This window comes from Littorina saxatilis, linkage group LG2 (assembly GCF_037325665.1).
Source record: "Littorina saxatilis isolate snail1 linkage group LG2, US_GU_Lsax_2.0, whole genome shotgun sequence".
Taxonomy (NCBI): domain Eukaryota; kingdom Metazoa; phylum Mollusca; class Gastropoda; order Littorinimorpha; family Littorinidae; genus Littorina; species Littorina saxatilis.
In genome coordinates this window covers 43,564,707-43,590,965 of record NC_090246.1, presented here as the reverse complement: position 1 = coordinate 43,590,965, position 26,259 = coordinate 43,564,707, and the positions used below count along the sequence as shown (strand labels likewise).

General features: G+C 41.0%; 1 protein-coding gene and 1 long non-coding RNA gene across 4 annotated transcripts in view; one reads left to right on the top strand and one right to left on the bottom strand.

Moving 5' to 3' along the window:
- LOC138955506 (monocyte to macrophage differentiation factor 2-like) overlaps positions 1-26,259 on the top strand; it is a 233,126-nt gene that overhangs the window by 131,130 nt on the left and 75,737 nt on the right. The window lies entirely within an intron of this gene.
- LOC138959056 (uncharacterized) lies at positions 14,230-20,862 on the bottom strand. The gene is made up of 6 exons (XR_011453594.1): positions 19,533-20,862; positions 19,203-19,244; positions 18,594-18,672; positions 17,547-17,668; positions 16,880-16,926; positions 14,230-15,931 (listed from the first exon to the last, which is right to left on the bottom strand). It is a non-coding gene; the product is annotated as an uncharacterized lncRNA (long non-coding RNA).

Below are 26,259 nucleotides of genomic sequence, written 5' to 3'. Positions count from 1 at the left end.
GTGCGAGAGTTCGAAGCAAAGCGCATTCATGTTTCAGACAAATAGAGAGCTCTGAAAATTATGTCTTTTCTCATAATAGTAACCCAAAAGAGAAGAAATTATACTTATCCCTCTGAACAATGTCGAAGATATCAGTGTCTTGTGCATTTGTTGTTGTAGTGTCCTCAATCTGAAACTGGTTTCTGTACCTGATAGTTGTAAGCCAGTGATAATGTAGTTCTACTAGATTCCGGTATTAAGGCAGATCCGGTAGTAAGACAGACAAGATGGCTGCACGATTATCCATGTAAGCAATGTACCATACCTCCAAAGAAAAGAACCCTTACAGTTTTCTGAAACACACTAGCTGTGTTAGTATGTGTTGTATGCGAGTGTGAGAGTTCCACCTACACACTACACTACACCACTACATCTGGCGACGAGGATTTCGAACTTACAGCAGGTAAACAAATTTGATCGTTCTGCACTTCAAAACACCACGTGCGTCGGCGAACAATGGCTACAGCACTTCCCCACTTTGACAAATTTCCAGTGCACTCGGAAGAGGCGACGGCTGGCACAAGATGGAAGAAGTGGCTGGCAAGGTTTGAACTGTTGATGACTGGTCTCAATATTACCAACAACAACAGAAAGAAGGCTCTACTACTGCATTATGCAGGAGAAGAAGTGTTCGATATATACGACAGCATGTCGGATGAACAGCAGGGCGACCAGGGAGCGTACGCAACAACAGTCGCCTCCCTGACCCAACACTTTACTCCAAAACGCAATGTGGACTTTGAGACATTCAAGTTTCGCCAAGTGACCCAAAACTCCGGTGAGACCATAGACAGTTTTTACACGAGACTTCGTCTGCAAGCAGCGAACTGCAGTTTTGAGAACACTGACAGAGAAGTCAAGAGCCAAATCCTGCAGGGATGCAACTCTCAGCGACTTAGGAGACGTGCTCTCCGTGATGCTGACACAACGCTTCACTCCCTGTTGGAACAAGCTCGTGCTCTTGAGATTTCAGACACTCAAGCTATGCAGATGGAAGGCAGAACTGCTACATCAACTGTCAACGCTGTCAACCATGGCAGTCACCACCAACCCTTCAACAAAAGAAGAGGAGGACAACGACATGGACCAAGCTCCCATGTTAGAAGCAACAATCAGCAAATACGCTCAACAGATGAACGCAGTTCAGGCAGCTGCGGGTGGTGTGGTGGACGACCACATCCCAGAGACAAATGTCCAGCAAAGGATAAAGATTGTCGGCTGTGTACCAAGAAAGGACATTACGCATCAGTCTGCAGATCACACAAGAAGTCTGACAGACCAAGGCACGTCCGAAGCATCCAAGAACAGCCCCCTAGTGATGCACAGTTCTCATCTGACGAAGAATACGTCTTCGGTGTCTCACAAAAGCGAATGAGCACGCCTACAGTCAGCGTCAACATCGAAGGTGGGAAGATACCTTTCATCGTGGACACCGGAGCGTCGGTCAACATCCTGACAGAACAGGCTTTTGAGAGCATCCAGTCGTCACGTTGCAAGCTAACTTCATCTGCGTCATGTCCAGCGATATACGCCTATGGATCACGTACCCCGCTTCCGGTACGAGGTCAAGCCGTCCTTACGGCGAGGTTCAAGGACATTCAAACCTCTGCCGTATTTTACATCGTGAAATCCTGCAACGGAGCTGTCGGCAACAACCTGATGAGTGCGGAAACCGCCCAAAAGCTTAACCTCATCAGCTTTGCCTACTCTACTTCAGGCGAAACGACCAACGGGCTACGCACTGAATACAGCGACCTCTTCACAGGCATGGGCAAGATGAAAGATGTCAAGGTCAAGCTGTACGTTGACGAGTCTGTGCAACCAACAGCACAACCACATCGACGCATACCTTACCATCTACGAAAGAAGGTTGAGCAAGAACTGGAGCGTCTTGAAAACCTCGACATCATCGAGAAAGTCGATGGACCTACCCCATGGGTATCTCCAATTGTCGCGGCACCAAAGCCGAAGAAGCCGGATGAAATAAGAATATGTGTGGACATGCGCCTACCGAATCAGGCAATCAAACGCACCAGACACATAATGCCGACCATCGACGACATCCTCATGAGACTCAATGAAGCCACAGTTTTCAGCAAGCTGGATCTGAATTCTGGATACCACCAGCTTAAACTAGAAGAAGAGTCCAGGAACATGACAACATTCTCAACGCATGTCGGACTCAGGCGCTACAAGAGGCTTAATTTTGGTGTGACCAGTGCAGCAGAAATTTTCCAGAATCACATCTCGGAGATGCTGACTGACATACCTGATGCTCTAAACACAAGCGACGACATCATGATCTACGGGAAGACGCAAGCGGAGCACGACAAGACAGTGAGGCAGGTTTTCGACCGTCTCAGAGAGAGAAATCTGACACTGAATGACAAGAAGTGTGAATTCAACAAAGATTCCATTGAATTCTACGGCTGCATCTTCGGAAAGAATGGCATCTCACCAGACCCCAAGAAAGTAGAAGCAGTCCAAAAGGCATCTACTCCCGCCAACGCCAAAGAGGTACGGAGCTTTCTTGGACTGACCAACTACATCGCTCGCTTCATTCCAGACTATGCGAATATCACCAAGCCTCTCCGTGATCTGACGCGCAACGACGTTCCCTGGGACTGGACATCTGATCACCAGAAAGCAGTCCAAGAATTGCAGGCACGTCTAACCAGCTCAACCGTCATGGCCTACTTCAGTCCTGACCTGGCAACAGAAGTTGTGGTTGACGCTGGCCCCAACGGTGTTGGAGCTGTCCTCGCCCAGCGCGATGAGAAAGATATTCGACACATCGTTGCATACGCCAGCCGCGCACTCACAGACGTAGAGTCCAGGTACTCTCAAACGGAGCGAGAAGCCCTAGCTGTGGTGTGGGCATGTGAACATTTCCACCTCTACCTGTACGGAAGTCAATTCACTGTCATCTCCGACCACAAGCCACTGGAGGTCATCTACAACTCACCAACGTCGAGAACGTCAGCCCGTATTGAGCGTTGGAACCTACGCCTCCAGAGTTACAACTTTACGCTGCAGTATCAGCCTGGCAGCAAGAATCCTGCAGACTTCCTCAGCCGACACCCTGTCCAAGCATCAGATGCACAGTCGACACATGCGTCAAAGGTGGCTGAAGAATACATCAGATTCCTGATCGATCACACAATCCCCAAGGCGATGACGCTCGCTGAAGTTGCCGCTGCGACGAGCAACGACAAGACTCTACTTGCAGTGATCAACGCCATTCAGTACAACCAATGGCATCCCCCTACAGATACCGCCGTCAACAGCTCCGCGTTCCAGATTTTCAAGCGAGTCAGAGACGAACTATCTGTCAGCGAAGAACACGGTATTCTCCTACGCAACCAACGCATCGTGATTCCTCAAGCTCTCCAGCAGCGAACAGTAGACATCGCTCACGAAGGTCACCAAGGAATCATCAAAACCAAGGGCCTCCTGCGTGAGAAGGTGTGGTTCCCGCAGATGGATCAACTGGTGGAAAATAAAGTCAAGTCCTGCCTGGCATGCTTGTCCACAACCCCAAGTCACCCATCTGAGCCCCTGAAAATGACCACACTGCCCCGGCATCCCTGGTCTGAAGTCAGCATCGACTTCGCCGGACCATTCCCTTCCGGAGAATATCTGCTTGTCGTCACTGATGACTACTCACGATTTCCAGAAGTTGAGATATTAACATCAACATCAGCAAAGGCCGTCATTCCCAAGCTCGACGCCATTTTCTCCCGGTTTGGCATTCCTGACGTCGTCAAATCAGACAATGGCCCCCCCTTCAACGGCAGTGACTTTGAACGCTTTGCAGGCTACCTTGGCTTCAAGCACAGGACCATAACCCCCCTGTGGCCTCAAGCTAATGGTGGTGCCGAACGTTGCATGCCTATGCTGAAGAAAACAATCCAGGCAGCGCAAGTTGAAGGAAAGGTGTGGCGCCAAGAACTGTATAAGTTTCTGCGCAGTTACCGAGCTACTCCTCACTGCAGCACCGGTACCAGCCCCGCAGAAGTTCTACTTGGGCGAAAGTTTAAAACACAACTTCCCCAACTGGAAGACAACGCAACTTCACCATTGGATGACACCATCCGTCAACACGATGGTGTCATGAAGAAAAAGATGAAGGTCTACGCTGACGCCCGCCGCCATGCAGCTGACTCACCAATCCAAGTGGGAGACACTGTCCTCGTGAGACAGAAGCGAGACTCTAAGCTGACGCCCTACTACAACCCAGCACCCCTGGAAGTAACAGCGAAGAAGGGCTCCATGCTGACTGCTGCTTCTGATGATCGGCAAGTCACCAGAAATTCATCCTTTTTCAAAATAGTCCCGCCTGCACCTCAGAAGACAATAGACCCCCCACAGCGTCTTGATGAAGAAGGGAGAGAAGAAGAAGACCCCAACAACTCCAGTGATGACAGTACCAGCAACCCCTCACAGAGAATCCGCAAGAAACCCCATTACCTCAAGGACTATGTTCCCTGAACAATCAAAACTTGCATAATGTAAAGTCTCAGTTAGAAGGAAAATCCAGACAGAAAGACAGTAATCATTTCTTATTTTCTTCTAGCAATTTTCGGTTTTCGAATGACTTGATTGCAGCTAAGCTGAACCTTTCAGTATTACTTCGACGTCTAGTCACCCTGTGTTTGTAATCTCCCATTCTAGTCAATTTAATCAATGTATAAATAACCTGTGTTAAGGAAACGCTGAGTGACATTCCGGACGATAAACAATACATGAAGTTCATATCAAGTGAATCACCATCAAGTGTTTTTATTGACAATATAGAACATGACATTCTGTTTGATATCTAACAGTGTATGATTCAAGTCATAATCATGTTGGTCAATTATTTGAATGAACAGCTATAAAGCATTGTTAATGTTTAGTACAGAAAGCCAATGATGAATTATTTCAGAATTATGCAGCAGCTCGATAAAGTAATCTTTGTATAACTATTGAATAAGCATGAAGTTTAATTCTAAGGTAAGGAGGGATGTAGTGTCCTCAATCTGAAACTGGTTTCTGTACCTGATAGTTGTAAGCCAGTGATAATGTAGTTCTACTAGATTCCGGTATTAAGGCAGATCCGGTAGTAAGACAGACAAGATGGCTGCACGATTATCCATGTAAGCAATGTACCATACCTCCAAAGAAAAGAACCCTTACAGTTTTCTGAAACACACTAGCTGTGTTAGTATGTGTTGTATGCGAGTGTGAGAGTTCCACCTACACACTACACTACACCACTACAGTTGTGTGTGTGTGTGTGTGAGACTTCACTTGTATCACTGTGTGTGTGTGTCACTGTGACTGTGTGCATGAATGTGACTGTGTGTGTGTGTCACTGTGTGCATGAGTGTGATTATGTGTGTGTGTGTGTGTATTATGCTTGTGATATAATCACATATATAAATATAAATTGTATTTTTGTATACACGTGAAAAAGAGTACAAACTACACTGTTGTGTGTGTGAAGGTTGTGTGCCAGCTGTCAAAACTCAAGTGAGCTTTTCCTGATTATGATTGAAGTTTGCTACAAATAACTCATTAACTGTAAGGGAGATTGATTAATATATAGTGTATTCTTTTCAAGCATTTGTCTTTATTTTCAGGCTATGGAAGTTTTACATTCAAAACAACAAGCGGCCAGGCTGCTCGTTCAACTTCAAGAGAAAAGTGCACATCGAGGCAGGATAGGGAGAGGAATTAGCAGAGGTGTGAGCTAATGCAGAGGCAAGGACTGGTCCAAGTCTTCTCAAACTGAAATTGGTTTGCTGGGCAAGAGGAAGGCTGATCCGAATAACAATTTGAAGGTAAGTGAGGACTAGTTATACTTATAATATTAATAGATACTTTCTTTGTGTGCAGGAGTTAAAAGAAAAAGACTTAGGCCAAAAAAAAAAAATTGTCTGTTTCTGGTAACATGGCTAAAAAAAATAGGGTCGGTAGGTTTTTTTTTTTACTTTTATTTTTTATTTTTATTTTTTTTACCCCAAATGTAGACCAATAAAACTAACTTTAAAAATCACGCAAAGAGACTGGATTCACTATACATAGAGACAAGACACTCAACACATTTACAAATCGTCAGCGGACTTTCGTTTTCACACGTTTTTGTTGTTCATTTTCTCACCCTGTCCTTTACCACCAAAAAAAAATAAATTTTTTTTGAGTTTGGAAAAAAAAGTTTAGGGTCGGCGCCGAAATTTAGGGTCGGTCGGGTGACCAGAAACAGACAATTTTTTTTTTGGCCTTATGATGTTAGAGCCAAGGGTAATTTTGTGAATTCCAATAGAGTGCTATCACAGAAAATGAAGAAATTACATTCATCCAACTGAACAATGTCAAGAAAATCAGTGCGTGTTGTGTATTTGTTATGTGTGGATGTGTGTGTGTTTTAGGAATGTAATGTGTGCAGAAAATAAGTAAAATTGTGTGTAAGTGGGGGTGTAAATAGTGGTCTGGGTGGCCCAAAAAACAATTTGAAGGTGAATCAGGACTATAGTTAAATTATAAGTACTTTCTCTCACTGCTTCCCCCCCTCAACCCCCACGCCTCCTCCAAACTCAATCATTCGAGTAAGTACCTTTTTATTCTGCAAGATTTGTGAGGTCGAAGACTTTGTTACAGGGTATACTAAATAATGACTAACGGTGAGGTTTTTAGGTCTCAGTCACAAATTACATTACCGGTGCTTTTTTTTTTCATTCTAGGGAATGTGTGTATTTCTTGGTTTCAAAAAATATTGAAAAAGAATGAAAATTCAGCTTCAGCATCCAGATTTTGTCAAGATATTTTGTGCAGTTATATTTCAGTACCCACAACCTTTTAGTGTCTCATAAAGGGAAATAAATGAACAGTTCTCACAATTAGGGTGCTGTACCGTGAACCCCCCCTTTTAAAAACCTTTACAATTCAAGATCTCCCCTATATTTAGACCTTGCTTTTCAGATTTTCTGGTCATAACCTATGAAAATTCACCTTTATTTTAAGACTTCCTGCTTTTTAATACCTGATTTTATCAGATTTTGGGATATCGTAAAAGGGGGTTCCACTGTAATATGAATTCTGTTTTAGCTACACCTGTATGCTGTTTGTAAAGAAGGATATTTTACAGATTGAGGGGATCATTTCTGCCTCCATAATGATTGTTATGATCTGACACATTGGCTAACAGATTCCATGATCATGCTGTTATGTAGGAAGTCATAATAATGATGTGTACGTTTTTGAATTGTGTCTGCTTTGCAGTTCAAATAGATGTCTGCCTTCCTGTTCATTTTTTTTTTTAAACAAGACAATCCCTGAAGCACATTTTCCAACCACATGTCAAACAGCAGTTCTGCTTAGCTTGAAACATCAGTATTGAATAATTATATCAAATTGACCTTTTTGCGGTTGAGCACTTGACAGATGCTGCTACAATACCTCTTGTAGAGAAAAAATTTAGAGATACAGTGGAGCCCTTTTAAGATATATATGTATATACAGCAAACTCAATCAGAATGTCTTAGAATAGAGGTTATAAACAGGAATCTGAGAAAGTAGTGTTGTTGTGTTTTTTTAAAAGGGGGGGGGGGGGGGTGGGGGCAAAGTTAGGGTTTCACTGTACAATGCAATGGTAAACTGGGCATTCATTCCAAGTAGCTAAAGATGTGTAACTGACACTTTTGCTCGTCAGGAGCACTAGAACACGTCACATTTTCAGAATGCTAAGTGACATTGTCAGAATGCTAAAAATCTGGAAAGCCAATGCCCACAGGTATATCCCATCCCCCCTCTCCCACCCACCACCACCTTTTACTCACACTTGCAATCCATTACGTACATGAATAGATTACAAACACTCTTTTGTAACTCTTTATTTTCACACTTTTTCTTGCATTTGGTTAATTTTTTCAACCCTTTTCGAAGTTTGAATTAAGTGTCTTCACTGATGGGTGATTTTCTGTTTATGCTCCAGGACTTCAAGGCACTGGTGCTTGATGACAGCAGGCTCCTACTGGCCCACACACAAAGAAGAGATTGAAGATGCCCTGGTCCTGGAAGAAGAAGAGGGAAAGATCAATAAAGCCAAACGATACGCATCATTCAGAGTTATATTGAGGAAAGATATTGGCTATCCGGGTGAAGGTGTAAGAGTTGCCATGTGCAGTTGCTGTGTATGGGTCATAGGAATGACATTATAGATCCAACTGGCCAGTACACTGACTTTCTTCCTTGTTGCCTGCATTGGAGTACATTGTGGTGTTAAACAAAGTGCGTTTCTGTGTGGGTTGGTTTACACATGCTCTGTCACATTCCATATTAGACGGCCAGCTGAGACTACAAAATAGTGCATGTTTGTACATTAAAAAAACAATTAAAAGGAATTCTAACCAGAACCAATGAATACATCAATGTTATTTGTATTTTTGACCAAAATATGACATTTTACACACACCTTGACAGTCCTTGTTCACCTTGAGGAACACTGACTGTCTCAATCTGTGTAAAATGTCATAATTTGGTCAAAAATACAAATAATGTATATTGTTTTTTGCTTTTTTAATGTACTGTAATCTACCTTGTAAGCGCCGTTAGTACCTAGTAAACGCCCACCCCCAACATTTGGATCAGTGTTTGAACATATGTTGTGTGTGTGGTGTTTTTTTTATTATGTGCACAGTTCTGCACCTTGTAGAGACATTTTCATTCTAGAGAACGCTGACAGACAGCTATATATTTATTTATTTCATACTCTCGGCACTGGAGTATCTCTAGATAGCCCCTCAAAAAGAAGACGAGGGAGGGTCTTCTGAAGTTGAAGAGGTCTGCTTTCAGTGATTTCCAGGGAGCATGTGAAACGACCAGTGTTTGATAACACCATTTCCCTCTGAAAGATTTTAGCTTTCTAAAATAAACTTACCCCTTTCTTCGTCACATCAATGTCTTGGATCAGTATCAAAGACTGACAGAATGACTATTCATTTCGTGTTTTTTAGGATGTGTGTACATTCACTCTCACTGAATGAATTTTTGTGTTTGGTTTTTAGTGTTTTTTCTTTCTGTTTAGACACTTGCATATCAAGCGAAAGATACATACAGGGTGACTATTTGTGCATGGAAACAGCTGACATGAGCAATAAAGTCTGGGGAAGAGTCCTGAAAGTGTATTGATTAATGCGTTGAATTCACAGGTCTAGTAAAACTTGTGCAAAACAAATATATACAGGTGTTGAAAAGTGCTCGAATTCCAAGAATAGTTTCATGTGTAGCACCTTTGAACTGTGCAGCGAGGATGTGTGCCTGTGGATTTGAGATCTACATGGAATAAAATAGACACTGTTCTTGACAATTGAGTATGTTTTTGTGTGCGCATGTTGTTTGGTTTATTGATAATAATTGACTTTTGGTCAAGATGTAACCATGAATTTCTGTAGCAAAGATGCAATGATAAAAATAGACAGAATATGATCAAATAATAAGACACTGGGCTGCAAATTGCTTTTAATTGTTATTGTATTTATCTGTAAACTGATCATGATTTCCATGGCATGATTAATGCAGTGGAACCTCCCTTCTATGACCCCCCAATTTAAAACTCCCTTCTTTTTAAGACCTTGTTTTCTCACATTTTCTGTTCATAACCTCTGTAAAATTACCCCCATTTTAAGACTCGTTCCTTTTTTAGACTCGATTTTCTCAGATTGTTTGAGGTCGTAAAAGGGGGGTGCCACTGTAGTAATAATGCATCTTCAGAAATTGAACACAGGTGCTGCAGTTTTTTTATAACCATGAAGAAGAAAAATTTATACTGTTTCAAAACTTTGACAGTGTCTTATCCTCAAACGTACACCTTTTTAAAGAATCCATAACTTTTAATCACTCAACAAAATTGCCTGCAGCTCAAATGAACCTTGAAATGGGGAACAATTGGCCACACTCAAGGAATCGGTTCCTGGCAACTTTTCTGTGCCTGAGAGAGACATGACAGAGATAGTTACTCAAGATAAAAGATAAGCTTGACTTACATCAGAATTATGAACATTTAAACTCACCTTGAGCTTTGTCCGAAATATTTTAAACCATTATTGCCACACATTGCAAGAATGTTTGATGTCCGGGTGCTTTTCCCCTGAAAATTAAAACAAGAAGAGCAAACGCTCGATCGAGTCACTTTCGCAGTTCTGAATATTATATGAGGCATCAGATGGACAGGAAGAAATTGCTATTCACAACACAATGAGTCACGTTCACATAAAATTTGAGCCCGGTCACTTTTATAGTTTCCGAGAAAAGCCCAACGTTAAGTTGTGTGTTGCCGAACAGAAAAGGCTAGTTATCTCCCTTGTTTTTCTGATAACGTTCGTAAAAGGCTACAGATGTAAATACTTTGATGTAAAGAATAATCCTACAAAGTTTCAATCACATCCGATGAACTTTGTCAAAGATATAAAATGTCTAATTTTTCCTTTGACGCTGACCTGTGACCTTGAAAAAGGTCAAAGGTCAACGAAACCATCGTTAAAGTGTAGAGGTCATTGGAGGTCACGACTAAACAAAATATGAGCCCGATCGCTTTGATAGTTTCCGAGAAAAGTCCAACGTTAAGGTGGTGTCTACGGACGGACGGCCGGCCGGATGGCCGGCCGGACGGCCGGACAAACACTGACCGATTACATAGAGTCACTTTTTCTCAAGTGACTCAAAAAATAGTTTTAGTAATTATAGCAACATATAAACCAAAGGCTGGCCAATTACATACAGTTCTACAGCAACATCAGTTCTGAACATGAAGCTTTCAACATGCACAGCGACACTTAAAAACGGCAGTTAAAAAAGAAAGGATGAATGAGATTCTGCCGCATTTAGTGTTTGCTTCAATGAACGCCGTCCGAGGAAGAATGTGATCTTCGTTAAAAAGTTACCCTTTCACAAAGCCTTACAATAAGCTTCAATCATAGTTTTTCCTGCAAAATCACAACATTAAAAACTTTAGGCACAGAAAAACTCATACCGCTGACAATATAAAATGTCAGTTATAAATAACATTTTCTGTTGCACTACATCCAAAGACTGTGCTGACTGACCTTACTTTTTCCATCTCAAAACAATTTTTAGGGGGATTACCTACTCTGTCTGTCTGTCACAGTGTCAGTCTCAGTCTCCTCTAGACAGTGCACCACAGGAGCTTGTACCCAACTGCCAGTTGATCATTATTTACTCCTGCATGTACGCCCTTACTAGGCTAGCGAATGCGTAGTATGTAGTTGTAAGAAGACTGTAGGGATGAAGGAGTAAATAATGATCGACCGGCACTTTGATACAAGCTCCTGTGCAGTGCACAGACACACACACACACACACCGTGGCGTGTCCGTGTTCAAACCAAAACTGGACTCAATCGACCCTGCACACTACACGTTCGTGCACTCGCTTGATGGATGCTTCATTCGCTCAACACACCAGCAGACACACAGACAAAAACGGCAGCAACATTTGTCTAGGTCTGTCCAAAGTCTACACAACACTTGCTTTACTTACAAATCCCGGCAGCAGGAGAGAGCTCTGCGTCGTGGGTAGTCAGCGCACACCGCCACAGGACGGTAACACTCATGCAGTTCAATCCAACTTTCCCACTGATTGCTGTTGATAACTTTGCATTTTGTGCGTCGAGCATGACTTTCTCGTGATTCTGTGTCGTTCCCAGTCAGTCTGCTGCTTTCTGAACCACCTTGAGTCGATTTCTTACTGAAACGTGTGGGCTTGTTGTCACAAAGCGGCCATCCCATCCGCCATTGTTTTGAGTCGTCATGAAAACGGCACGCTCGCGACGAAAACCAGTCTATGACGGCCAATTTTAATCTTCAAATGGTGGAGAGCAGTCGCCAATTTAATCATGTTTGATTAATTATTTAGCATACTTGTGGTGCTTTATTGAGCAAACCGGGCCAGGTGCGTCTTAATTAAGGTACACTAAATTCCCCAAATTCTTCAAATCGGCCGAATTCGACAAAAAAAACTCCAAAATGGCGGCGTGGACACTATATGTTTAATTGAATTGCAGATAAGGTTTTTTGAAAATGACAGCTATACATATATTTTATTAAAACTGAAACTGATGGAGTGAAAAACAGACCTGTTTTGAAGAAGTCGTATTAATATCAGGTATGGGCTTGAACTTCACAGTTTGCGTGTTATCTTTTAAAGAAAACCCGTTTTCATCACTAACAATGACCTAATTTACACATACATATCGGTCGGTCATAGTCGTGTTTTGTTTAGAGAGGTAGTGTACAAAATGTCGTTTTGTACGTTTAAATTACATGTCCATTATTTTAGTCATATATCAATCAATTAGTAAATGCGCATGCTTTTATTAAACTTTACTTTCACTTTAAGATCGCTTCTAACATTTAGTATAATTTCTGACAAATGCACGCTATGTAATAAATTGATAATATTATGGACGCCATGTGGTAAAACCGGAAGTTGAATTATTTTGCGATAGCAAAATCCTTTTACAATGATCACTTTCCTTTTATATTGAGCTGATCTTTAACGTTATGGGTAAAAATCTAACAGATTGAACCAAATTATCCCTTTTCAAGCCTGTGTATGTGTAAACTCTTTTTCACTTCGACCCGGTTCGGTTTTCGGAGTTGATTCAGAATCATCCATTATGTATCTTATATGACTGTTGTTTTCCTCGGTAAATTAACAATTGTTGATGTAAAATAATTCTAGCTGTGAGAATAAACAATTTTCAAGATGTTTTTGATTGCGGTTTCAACCAGGCGTTCAGTTAGCTATACATATCGATTGAGAAAATGGCATTTCCTGTTTTGTCGTCCGCATGTTATACAGATGTTGTTAAAAATAAAACTGTGTATACGAATTAGGCATTTTACTTGCTGTCTGATTGGCAACAATCTTTAGCTTTCGTTTAAGGTATAATTTGCTTATATCCGTATGCAGTCAAGCGGTACATGACGTTTTTTTGTAACCTACCCCCTGCGTCATGGCTGCATTTTTGCAGAATATGGGTCATGTTACAAAAACGCTTCTCATTCTTAGGTGGTTGGGTTTAGCCATTTGTCGTTTACCGAACTGTGGCTGCAAATAAAACGAACTTTCCAAAAAACATAATATCTAATGTGACCACCAAAAGTAACCCTCCCACTATTCACGACTTTCCGACCTTGACATTGTAGTGGGGGTCAAGTGGGCGTCGGCATCCTTGTCCAATCAGAAATAGTGATGCGCTTCCGCTTCCTGTCCCGCCCAGTCTGCGCAAAAGAAATGTTTGCGCGGAAAAAGGTGATGAAAAAAAGAACACAACCTGGTTTGATAACCAAATGATTGCGACCTTGCATTCTAGCATCATTTAATGTGGACCAACGACACATCTGATAAACAAATAGCCAGTTTGTTACCAACATGAGAAACTAGGGTTTAGAATCGAAGCGGTAAACCCGGACGCTGTTTGTACACGTAAATCCGGAGAACCTATCGAAGTAGGTGACATGTCGTTTCACTCCGAGTGTGCCAGCACCGGCCCTCTACCCGCCAAACCCCCACTAGGCAGGGAAAGTGGTTCGACCTTGCATGACTGCAGAGCAAGTTCGATTTTGCTAGCTAAAATTGCTGCTAGTGCTGCCTTGTCTAGATCTGGAACTTTTTCAATTGGATTTTTTCTCTCTATTATACTGGAATAATTATTATTATTATTATTATTATGGTGAGCTTATATAGCGCGAACCACAATTAACTGTGCTCTCCGCGCTTTACATACTAATTTCTGCCGTGTGAAATGGGTGCTTTTCTAGATCTAAGCATCGACCGAATTAGATAAAGATGTTCCTTGCATTGCATTCTCCTAAATCTGCTATTCTAACCAGTTTGTTTAAGAATATAATTGTTCGTTTTTTTGTTGATAAGCTTACACGATTTTTTCTTTTTTAAGTAAGTGGTTTCACACGTACAACATGAGACCCACATGCACTAGACAATGGAAGTTGAGGTCCTCGTTCAATACCACAAATGCCAGTATTTCAGACTCCTTTTGGAGGAATGTGTGGGGTTTGGGTGTTGAACTTGAAGTGGCAGATTGTTTGCACAGGTATGAATGTTTGTACGTTCGAACGTGCACACAGTCATGTATGCAGGCATTTGTTTGTCAAGCAGGAACATGCAACATTTTGTTGACCGTATGTGAGTGCGTGTGTAATAAAACCAACGACAAACAATACAAAAAGCTCCAGCTCTGCTTCTTCACCAGTCACAGACGCATTGCGTTGTTCAGCTTTCCAGAAATATATTAACTCAGTCAGAACCCGCTTCATGAATATTTTATTTCAGGAAAAAGTCATTCGAATCTACACAAAAAAAGGTTATTGCGTTGTTCTGTCTTTGAGACTGTATCACGTAATATTGAGCTACTAGAAGAAACATGCCTGTGGCATAGTTTGACCCAACAGATAGAGAAGTCAACAGAGGTATTCTGCTGTCAGCAGCTTTATTGCTGTTTTGAATTTGATCTTGCATAATTTTATTACATAATTTTGCAACACACAAAGAAATCGTAATTGAATATTTTACGCAAAATTGAATAATTCGCAAAAATGTTTGTATGAAGAAATATTATTTTAAGAAAATATGAGTGTGAGGATGGACGTATTTTGAGTGAAGTAGCAGAAATTCTTTTTAAGTTCTTTAGCTACATGCACACGTTCTGTTAATTACGTTCTTAGCAGGGAGATCCAGATTAATAATACTGCTGTGACAGGTTGTGGTTTCCATACACACTTTGAATACAGGAAAACAAAAACAAAAACACAGTTAAAAAAAATGTGCACATAGGATTAAATCATTAAAGTGTACAGAATAAAAGCAACATATGTACAAAAACAAATCTCGTGGTTCTCTTGTCAAACCCACTGTAGTAAGCACAGAATAGGAGAGAAGATTTTGGAGAAGGTGGCTTTATACCTACTGAAGTAAATGATCAAGAGGATTCTAAGCATCCAGTGCTAAAGCTCTCAAATCACAAGACATACACACTTGTTGTGGCTATCCGAACTGTTGATTTAAAAAAAACCATACCTACAAATTGAAAACATCTATTACAAAATTATATATATTGTATGGATCTGTCTTTGTAAAATATACTGTACAGAAAATTTTAAATAATCTGCACAAATCTCGTGGTTCTCTTGTCAAGTAGTAGGCACAGAAAAAAAACCAAAAAAACCTGTGTTTTGTCTTGTAAATTATACTTTACTAAATGTGTACAGTATTCTAAGAAAAAAAAAATTCTTCCTTTTTATCATATCAATTGCCTCCCTTGAATTTTATTTGTAAAATAATTCTGAGAAAAAAAGCTTTCTACTTAAAAGCAGTGCAATCAAGAAAATGGGTACAACCTGTGTGTATACCTTTATTCCTTATTCTTTTTATTTAATTGAGGATGTCACTACGCAGTTTTACTGATTTAAAAAAAAATTCGCTTCAAATTATCTCCCTTGAACAAACACTTCTTTTTACAATAAAATTTTGTTTACACGAAGAGGTAGTTTTAAGGGTATATACAAAAAAACAATATTGCAACCTTAGATGTATTTACATTTGGACTAATTCCATTAAAAAAAAATTCAAACTATAAATGATAAATCAAAATAAAACAGATTTTGGGGCTGTACACAAGCTAATAGGATTAAACACGAAAGTCGTACCCAAGAATCGTCAAATACTTTTGCTAACAGCTATACTTAAACATAAGAAAATATGATCTGCATCTCTTGTTATGAAGATGATGGCACTGGTCCACCGAAGTGCATGCCATATATGCTTTACTGTGCGCTCTCCCTCTCAATGGTCTTTCTCTGGCTGACTCGATTCTGAGGAGATAAAAGAAAACACATTCAGTACAAGCTGTAAAAAATAACAACAAAACTAGTATTACTTAAAGTAGCTGCTGGTTTCTGAGTATTTGATTGAAGGCCCAATCCGACTTGTAAGAAGTTTGCCCGACTGTCGCAGATTTGGTCAGGTATGGAGTAAAATCATGCCTCAATTTGGTAACATACAAACTGCAATATTCTAAGGCTGTGAGTGTGAGAATACATCGGTGCCACTTTTTAAAAACTTTCTTTTTGTGTGTGCGCATGTTTTAGTGCCAAAAATGAAGAAGCCGAGTGCTCTCTCTGCAAAACTTGTGTGAAGCTTCAGAGCTCTATCAATGGTTTGAAAGAAAAAACATACTTTTCCATTTTTGACGTTCTTGTTCCCTTCCCTGTGAAATTTACTGTCCGTAGGTTACCGGATTTTGTTAATGTCCGTGAAAACCTCAACTATTCATTGCTGAGTGCCTAGTGATAGCTATCCCCCCCAACGACCTAGCACTGCTGAATCCTGATTCTTCCCATTGTTTGATTCTGTAATGAAATTGTGTAGTTGGTAGTTATGTGAGCTTCTTCTTGGAGGGGTGGGGGTGGGGGTTGGTTGGGTTTTTGGGGGTTATTAAACCATCAGATTAAAAAGTAAGACTTCATTGTAATGTGCAGATATTTGTTCAGGTGCCCACCATTTTCTATGTGAAAACATGTTGCTAACTAACATGAACCCAACCATAAAACGTGATGTAGGTGAGTAGCCCATCTAGAAAAAAGAACCTGTTCTAATTCGGAATTAGAACAGGTTCGTTTTTCTAGATGGGCTACTCACCTACATCACGTTTCATGGTTGGGTTCATGTTAGTTAGCAACATGTTTTCAAATTCTCATCAGGCAATCACGGCTGACACTAAACACAGAACAGGTGGGAGAGACATAATTCAATTTACTCACCTTCCTTGCATTGTGAGACTGGCCATATGAATCTGCTGAAGTAGTTCCTGCACATATTTAATCAAATATTCATCTTAATAACGTGTTAATATCGCTTGTTCTAGCAAATCAGACTTGACAGTTTTCTGATGGCTTGCACAATTTAAGAGCTTGCCTGTCCCCAATCATTACAATAAGAAACAACATCTAGTATGCAAGTATTTTCAGGGTATGAAGGTTTTAATATAATGTCGGTTCTTCTGGGGGCATGGAGAAACACCTTACACAAAGTAGAACATACACAACAAATTTCAAACAATTGAGGTCACACCATAGTTTTACTCACAAACAAACAACAGCAATACAATAAACAGTCTGCAAACGCCTACATGTTGTCTACACTAGGTATAAAGAAACAAAGAAGCACATGAAGACGGGCTTTGTCAAGTAGACCATTATAGCGAATGAGCAACAGCTGATGATCCAGACCACCAAATTGACATGATTTCCCCTTATTCAGTTTGTGATTGTAGTCATATTGACGATGCATGACTTCAATTTTTCAAAGTAAGTCTCTTGGTGCGTTTACGGATACATTCATTGTCACAATTACGACATGCTAATGTCTAACCTGGGTAAACTTCAATTCATGACTTTTTTCAAACTGGCATAGAAATTATGAGCATACCAGAATTATTTTCCTGTTAGACTGTCTTCTTCTTTTTCTTCTTCTGCGTTTGATATTCAATTCATGGCTGTCATATCGTCAGGTCAGTGGCTGCCATGAAGTCTGCAGTCTTCAGTGTCGGACTGTCAAATTAGATGATATTGTAAAGAAAGTAAGTAACATCTCATGATATTCTAACTTCAATTACATCACCTGTCTCACAGTCTGCCTCTTTAAAAATTAATGAATAATTTCAGTAACATAATTTTTGGGTAAAAAATAAAAAGGTATGAGAAATAATCCTTACTTTTTTTGTAATAACCCTCACCACCAATTGTTTTATTTCATTTCCATTTTAACAGATTTAGCACCTCTCCGAAAGCCAGAAATACACTTTAAATCCCACGCCCCCCCCCCCCCCCTCGGCCCCCCCTACATAAACTAATTAAATAACTAATTAAGGAAAAAAATCCTTACATCATAAAAAATCAGAACCACCAAAACCACCCCCCCCCCCCCCCCCACCCATCCAATAAAACCTGAATACAAAAACACTTCAAAATAAAAAATGAAAACATTTAATTCCACTTACAAAATATAAAAGTTGTTATGCTTTATTTTCATTATCTGTTTACAAACACATAAATTGCTGTGCAAATCTTTTTAAAAACATCAATGCCTGAGACACCAGTAACCTGTTTATATTGTTGACCTTGTAGCTTTTCAGTTTAAGAGGCTGTTCTGGAATCTGCACTAAAGTCAAACATAACCATGAATACCGTGGGAAAAATATTACATCACCAAGACCGAAAAAATAACACCAACCGACACTCCTCACCCTTATTTCACCCACTATGCCAACCCAAAGACTGGAAAATAATAATCAAATACAGAATGAACAAAAATGCTTGATTTCATTTCTTCAATGATAAGTTGAAAATCTTCATTCTTCATAATAATGTTATTGGCATAATGTGTAATTGCCACAATTTACAGAGTTTAATGAAAAAAATGATGCGATAAAAATCAAAGTGAAAACATTTGTTTTTATACTGATACCTTATTTACCTTGTGGCTTGTGTGCCTCAGGTTTAGGAGCGGCTCAAACGTCCTCTGCTCCTCAGTCTGCAAGAAATTAAGCGATGGCCTGAAGGAGAATGGAAAAAGATCCTTTGTCAGCACCCTGTGTATGTGTGTGGGTGGGTGTGTTAGATAAATAGGCGGGGGGGGGGGGGGGGGGGAGGTGCAATAGCTACCACGCCTAATGCAGTCTGCAAAACAAGTGCAACACTTCTACAGAGCTTTTATGATACAAAGCTTCAAATAAGAAACACATTACAATCAAATGAAAGCTGAGCCTGTCATTGCAAAATAAGGAATATACAACAATCCAGTGGCATGTAAAATATTGTTCCTTCAGAAAGATGGCTCTGACAGCAGAAACAATTTAACTTGAAGTTTGAGTCCAAAATTATTTCTCTACATTAGTGAACGTACTTGCAGTAATACCCCTCACACATGAACTATTCACAGACTGAATAACAGTGTGTTCCCAATGTTGCTTCCGTGTATCGGTTAGATCCATCTCGGTTAGATCCATCTGCAGAGTACGGATTGTCATCCGTTTAATATTAAAAAGGAAAAACAATCAGAACTTGTCATCAGTGATCAACCTACCTTGCAAGAGTGGGGTGAAACACTCACTTCCTGCCAACATGTCTGCCAAAAAAAAGAGGAAACAATACCAATGGAAGCTTAAAATGGTTCTTTTGTTCAATATGTGTACACGTGCTTCATTTCTGGGGTGAAAGTGTAAAATATATTGATGGATTGATAGAACAATATTGCCTCAAGTTCACCGCACCAAAAAATACTTATCAATCAACATTGTCATCACTCGATCAGCTATTCCATCTCTTTCATAAGTGTGTGTGTAATGGTGTGAGCGTGTGTGTGTTTGTGTACGTGTGTGTGTTTGTGAACAAGCGTTGAAAAACGTATGTTTACCTTGCTCTAGATCTACCGACTTTCGTAGGCGGAGACTTCTCTGCCGTGAGAGCGGCTTCGTTTCCCTGGCAGAATTCAACATATTGTACAGATCTGCCGGTGATTTTCATTTCCTCCGCTTCTAGAGTCACTTGATCCACAGATTTAACGAACATTGAATGTTCTTTTAGTTCTTGTGACGGAAGTAAAATCAAGGAATTAAGTGGGCATTCCTGAGTCCTCTGCTGGCTTCATGTCCACAAAGTAAATCGCACAAACTTGCAGGGTTTGGGGGGTAGTTTATTACTTTGAAGAAGAACAGCTAGTCGCGCGACTTTTGTTTTGCAGAGGAAGGCATATATGCAGTTTTTTTCCTGATGAATGTTGCCAGGGTGCACAAACTGAGAAAGCATTCCCGATTTTCCACAATTTTCTACTTCTTTACAGTCTTTTGCACAACATGATTTATAACTGCCGGTGTACGTCTAATTCATGATGCCAACCTGACAGCTGGGTCAAAAGTTACGTTCGAGAAAATACTCGTTGAACTAAGTTCCAAACGAATGTCAAGGCCAGTTCTTGATTGGTTTTGAACTGAAGTTGGGCTCCAAATGAAAATAAACACTTCCTCCAGCTGCGCGACCCATTGATAACAACAGTTGGAACTGGTAGGAAGATGAACAGGTCTTGCGAACTGGCTACACACTGTTACGGTTCAAGTTTAAGTTCAAAGTAAACACTCAACTGAGGTTGCAGGTAATGGCGGACTTGACTTCCTTCATAACCAAATATCACTCTTCTGACAAAAAAACGCAAATGCTATGTTAAACCGGAAAATACGTAAACCGGAAAAGGAAGCGCATCAAAACCAAAATGGCAGCCCCCATGAAATCCGAAAGGTCACGGAAAAAAGTCGTGAATAGCCAGCCAGGTGACTACTAGCTTGTCAGTGAAGACCTGACGTGAGTAAGCTTACCCAAAACGTCTTTGTTCTCTATTCACATTGCAGCTGTGAAATAATCAGTCTTGTGTCTCGGTCGTGTAGGTACAGAGTTTGCTTCTGCAATCATTGTGTTCGTGTTGATGACGGCTTCATAAGACAAAATAATCAGCGAATCTATCGCGAGGAAGACGTATATGTACAAATCACCGAACCCAACCCATTTTTTTGGTGCATTTTTCTGAAGAATAAACTGCATGTGGTTAATTTCATCCGTTTAATGCTTGTCGAAACATATCTGATCACAGATGAGGTCGCAGTTTGTAGGTTGAATCTATGAATCGGCCAGAGATAGATCTGCATTTCTGGTCAGAAACCAACATTCACACCACAGACATTCCAAACATTTATATTTATTGAGCGAGCCAGTCTGGGCCCGTATGCTTATGGGGGAAGTTCGCGACAACTCCCGAAGTTTTGAGTGACATCGGATGTACTTGCCTCACTTTCGTATGCATGGGCCGGAAAAAGGGTTTACCTCGAAGCAAAGCGAGGAAGTAACTCAGGGTATTTTGCGACTACTTCTAAAGTTTTGAGTGACATCGGAAGTACATCCTCACTTTCGCATGCATGGGACGAAAAAAGAGTTTACTTTGGAAGCTAACGAGGAAGTAAATGAGGGTAAATGTACTACAGCCAGACCCAGTAGTAAACACGCTACTTCCACAGTTTCTCAGTGCAAAAAGGCAGGGCTTTTCTTCAGTTTTTCATGTCAAACCGAGCTGACGCTCCCAAAGAGAGAAAATAGAGGGAAAAGTCGTATCTTCTGCATGCATTTCGTGCAAATTTCCCTGAATACAAACCTGAGTTGCCAGCTTTGACTTTTGTTTGTTCTGGGTCATTGGCCACCACTCTTTCATTCCCGCTTACACGAGGGGGTTACTGTGTTTCTATGAAAATGGGCGTCGTTGTGTGCATGTGTGAGTGTGTGTGTGTGTGTGTGTTTGTGTGCGTGCGTGCGTGTGTTTGTGTGCGTGTGCGTGTGTGTTCGAGTGTTGAAGTGTAAGTTTCTGCTATTTTTTTTGTCACTGCTTTATCTGTGTGTGTGTGTGTGTGTGTGTGTGTGTGTGTGTGTGTGTGTGTGTGTATTTGTGCGAGTGCCTGTCTGCCTGTGTGTGCGTGCGTGCGGGTATAATTGTGCGTCTGTTCCTTCATACGTTTGTTTGCGTGTTCGCGCGTGCCGTGTGTGTGTGTGTGTGTTTGTGTGTGTGTGTGTGTGTTTGTGTGTGTGTGTTTGTGTGTGTGTGTTTGTGTGTGTGTTTGTGTGTGTGCATGTGTGTGTGTGTGTGTGTGTTTTCGATGTTATGTGTGTGTTCGACGGTGTGTGTGTGTTCGACGGTGTGTGTGTGTTCGACGGTGTGTGTGTGTGTGTGTGTGTGTGTGTGTGTGTGTGTGTGTGTGTTCGACGTTATGTGTGTGTTCGACGGTGTGTGTGTGTGTGTGTGTGTGTGTGTGTAGCCACTCCCCACACTATGATGAGCTGACTATATTTGCGCCTTGATATTTTATTCATGTTCTTACGTTTTATGCTGTTTATTGTGATTCACCACACCCGAGTTTATCGTAATTGAGATAATAAAGTGTTCTATGTCTATGTATTATGTCTAATACACATGCACACACGCACGTAGGCTACAAAAATCCAATCTTGACTTTGAACTTTATATAAACATACATCCTCTTCACAATTAACGAGGACAAACGTAATTTACAAACACCTAAGTACAACAATTTTTCTGTTTTAAAAATTCGGACACACATTTTCTCAAATAATATGAAATTTGCTGAACTTATCTTCTTTTCACTACACCTTATATCTTGATTCCCAAAAAATGGAGTTCTGCCTTTTTAAATTTACCAGTAACACAAACATTCGCTCTGACCAAACTATTTTTGTCCAGCAGTTTTACCGATACACAATCATTAAAAAAACACTACAAAAAGAGTTTTAAGTTAACCGACTTCGCTACCACATAAACAACCTTTTTTTATTGTCCCCAACATTCTGGTCAACGAAATCATTATTATAGACAGTCATTCTATTTAAGGACAATTATCACAGCTTTCGTTCAACCAGTTAAAAACAACAATTATAGTAAAAGCTACAGCGCGATCAACGTTTGCCCATTTACGAACTCGCGATGAGATTCGTTTCTTCTGGTCACCAAGCCTACCGTTTACAAACGCATGCGCACTAATTGGGATTCCCCCAATTTTCTCGACCTTGACCTCAGAACTCTCGAAGCCACTACTTCGGCGTTCAATTTAGCTCGTGCATACCGAGTAGCTGGCAACTTTGCTTTCGAAGTTCCCACTTCCAATGTCAAGGGCCTCTCGCTTCACATAATTATACGACGATATCGCATCTCAAGGGTCCTTACCCATCCAAAAGAAACCTCCAGCGCATACTACAATTGCAGGACATTCCGTTTTTAAAGGCAGCTCATTGGGAAATGATCTCAGACACAATATCGAAGACGTGAAATGCGTCAATCGAGCAACTGTCGTAACTTGGCTACAATGAGACGGTCTCCTACCTTGCACCATAGACACGGACTGTGACATTCTTGTTTAATTTAGGTGAAATGCTTAAAACAGAGTGACTCAAAAGCGACAGTTCGATCAGTTACTGACCGAAAAAAACGTGCTCGAGTCATTCGGCGAAGGTGGCGAGCTTTCAAACCAGCACGACTGAATAACTCAGAATGCCTTTTTTCATCATGCCTCTATTCTACACGAGTAACATAGTGCAGTGGTAACGGTTCCGGACTCTCGTTCATTCGCTCCGGGTTCAAGTTCCGCCGGGAGCTATATATTTTTTTTATTAATCTTTTCCTTTTTAAGCCTCCGCAATTGCATTCCGGCTGCAAAAACCGGGTTTTGCCTCTGTGTTAATTTTATTCATTTGCAACTTAGAAACCTTCCTATGCTTTGAAAAAATCATATCATGTCTTGACTTTCAACTGTACGCGCGTGTGTATATGTGTGTCACTACGGTGAGTATGTGTGTGTGCATGTGTGTGTGTGTGTGTGTGTGTGTGTGTGTGTGTGTGTGTATGTGTGTGTGTGGGTGTGAGTGTGTGTGTGTGTGTGTGTGTGTGTGTGACGTGTCACTTGTGTCATCCTAGTTTCAGTGTGTGTATGAGTGTAGATTGAGAGAGAATGAGAGAAAGTGAGAGAGAGTGAGTGTGTGGTTATTTGTTTGTGACTGTGTGCGTGCGTGTATGGGTGCGTGTGTGTGTGTATATGTGTGTGTGTGTGTGCAGTGTGTGGTGTGTGTGTGTGTTTATGTGTGCCGTCAGTGTCACTTGTGTCATAGTGTCAGTATGTGCATGAGTGTACGTTTGTCTGTGTGTGCGTGTGTCGTAAGAGAGAGAGAGAGAGAGAGAGAGAGAGAGAGAGAGAGAGAGAGAGAGAGAGAGAGAGAGAGAGAGAGAGAGAGACCGACACTTCTTTGGCAATTTTGGACCAGACAACGTCTTTATGAGACTGTTCTGAAATTTGGACAGAATAACCGTTCTTTCGTAAAACACTTCTGTCAAGAGGACAGCAATTTCACCATCTGAAAAAGGCGCAGAACGCCCCTCCGTGTCTACTTTCTTTTTGAGCGGCACACGTGCCTTGCCATTTTCGTTGACTGCCATGTTGATAGAAACGTGCCGTGCGCATGCGTATTAGTAGGGATTCCCCCAATTTCCCCGACCTTGACCTTAATACTCTCGCTGTCACTACTTTGGCGTTCAAGTCAGTTCATGCATTGTGAACAGTTAGAAAGTTGACTTCGGGAGTTCCCACTTCGAAAAGAGGCCTCTACTTCCAGTGTTTCTTACTTCTAGTTCATGCATACGGGCCCTGAAGAGTACTCGGGTCCAGCGCGAGCGTTTTTTATCCCTAGAAGAATACTCGCATAATGTTTGGATTCTGAAGCATACGTGGTGATCGTTTTTGGAAATGTATCCAGGAATAAAGTCTGGGTAATGTCTTGGAGACGTCACATTATGGCGTAATTAGAGGGTTCGACGTCACGCGAAGGAATTACAAGAAGTCTCGGTCATTGTTATTCAGAGCGGGCCGAGACTAGTTTCTTCTTCGAAATCGGCCATTTTCACCTGCGAGTGAGTAAGCGGAAGTGGTAATGTTGAACCGCGTTATGAAACTTAACGCAAGTGAGACCGCAATTTCATAAGCACATCTCATTAGGCGATGCATAAGCCGTGAAACGTATCGCAAGTGTGACGTGAAACGTAACGCAAGTGTGACACCTACTCAAGGCGCAAGAACATCTGCATTACATGAGATTTAAAAACAGCTTTATCAGAAGCTGAGTCGTTTTTTCAGGCGTTTTTGAAGCTAGAGCTTTGAAACTGAACACTTCAAGGGTTTGATAATCTGCCAACATGACCTTAGTTTGGTTTACCCCCGTCACATTTTGGGGTCACAGCGGGGTCATGTTCGTAAAAACTTACGTTGAGGTTTATTCAGTTATTTTAGGAGCAAAGGCCTCCAAATTTCACACAACTGTAGGTGTTGATAATCAGCAGACATGACCACAATTTGGAGAAGATTTTCACCCCTGAAATATCAATCAATCAATGAGGCTTATATCGCGCATATTCCGTGGGTACAGTTCTAGGCGCTCTGCAGTGATGCCGTGTGAGATGAAATTTTATACGGCCAGTAGATTGCAGCCATTTCGGCGCATATTTACCTTTCGCGGCCTATTATTCCAAGTCACACGGGTATAGGTAGACAATTATTAACTGTGCCTAAGCAATTTTGCCAGGAAAGACCCTTTTGTCAATCGTGGGATCTTTAACGTGCACACCCAATGTAGTGTACACGGGGGGAGGGTTCGGACACCGAAGAGAGTCTGCACACAAAGTTGACTCTGAAATAAATTTCCGCCGAACCTGGGATCGAACTCACGCTGACAGCGGCCAAATATCCACTTAGCTATCAAGAAAATAAGTCTTCAGGTCATCAAGCTATGATGTCGTTGTTTGATTTGGTCACAACATAGTGTCTGTTTTTTTAAAAGTCTTGGCTAGATATTGGTGATGACATCATGTTTTGATGTCATAGTGTCAGAAATGAGTATACATATTTTGTCTGGGCTAGCCAAAACTCATGCCTGTGTTACACTGTGCCGAATATCTCTGCGAATATGAACATGTATTCAGCAAAAAAGAGACGAATGGACAAGAAAAAATATTAAAACTTCGAAGCCTTACGAATCCTTGCAAATGTCTTACGAATGGTTGCGAGTGCTTGCAAATTTCTATCGATCATTGCGAATGCATTCAAATTCACATACACTCTTCAAAAAAAGTTAAGGACCGGTTGAAAAAACGGATCTAATTATAAAAAATTCCGAAAAACTTAAACATCGACATAATAATTAAAAGATTAATGTGTTTGAATTAACAAATGAACAATGAGTCTTGACCTGGAATTTTTTTGGCAGGCAGAGTTATTTCCCTTTGTGGGACTTCTCAATAGCTTCTGCATTTTGGAAGAAAAAGGGTGTTTTTTTATAGCCCCATGAAATTTGCGGAACGCATGGCAGGGCAAAAGGTTGTGATGCACGTGCTACAACAGGGGTGCGTTGCCTAGAGCTAACAATCTGTTCGCGCAGAGACAAAAAGTGTTCATGTTGTAGGCAACGCTATGTTCGCGGCGAACTGTCCTACCCTCTCTACCCACTTTCAACTAAATGGACCCGTCTCTTCGCATGCATATTGGGGGCGA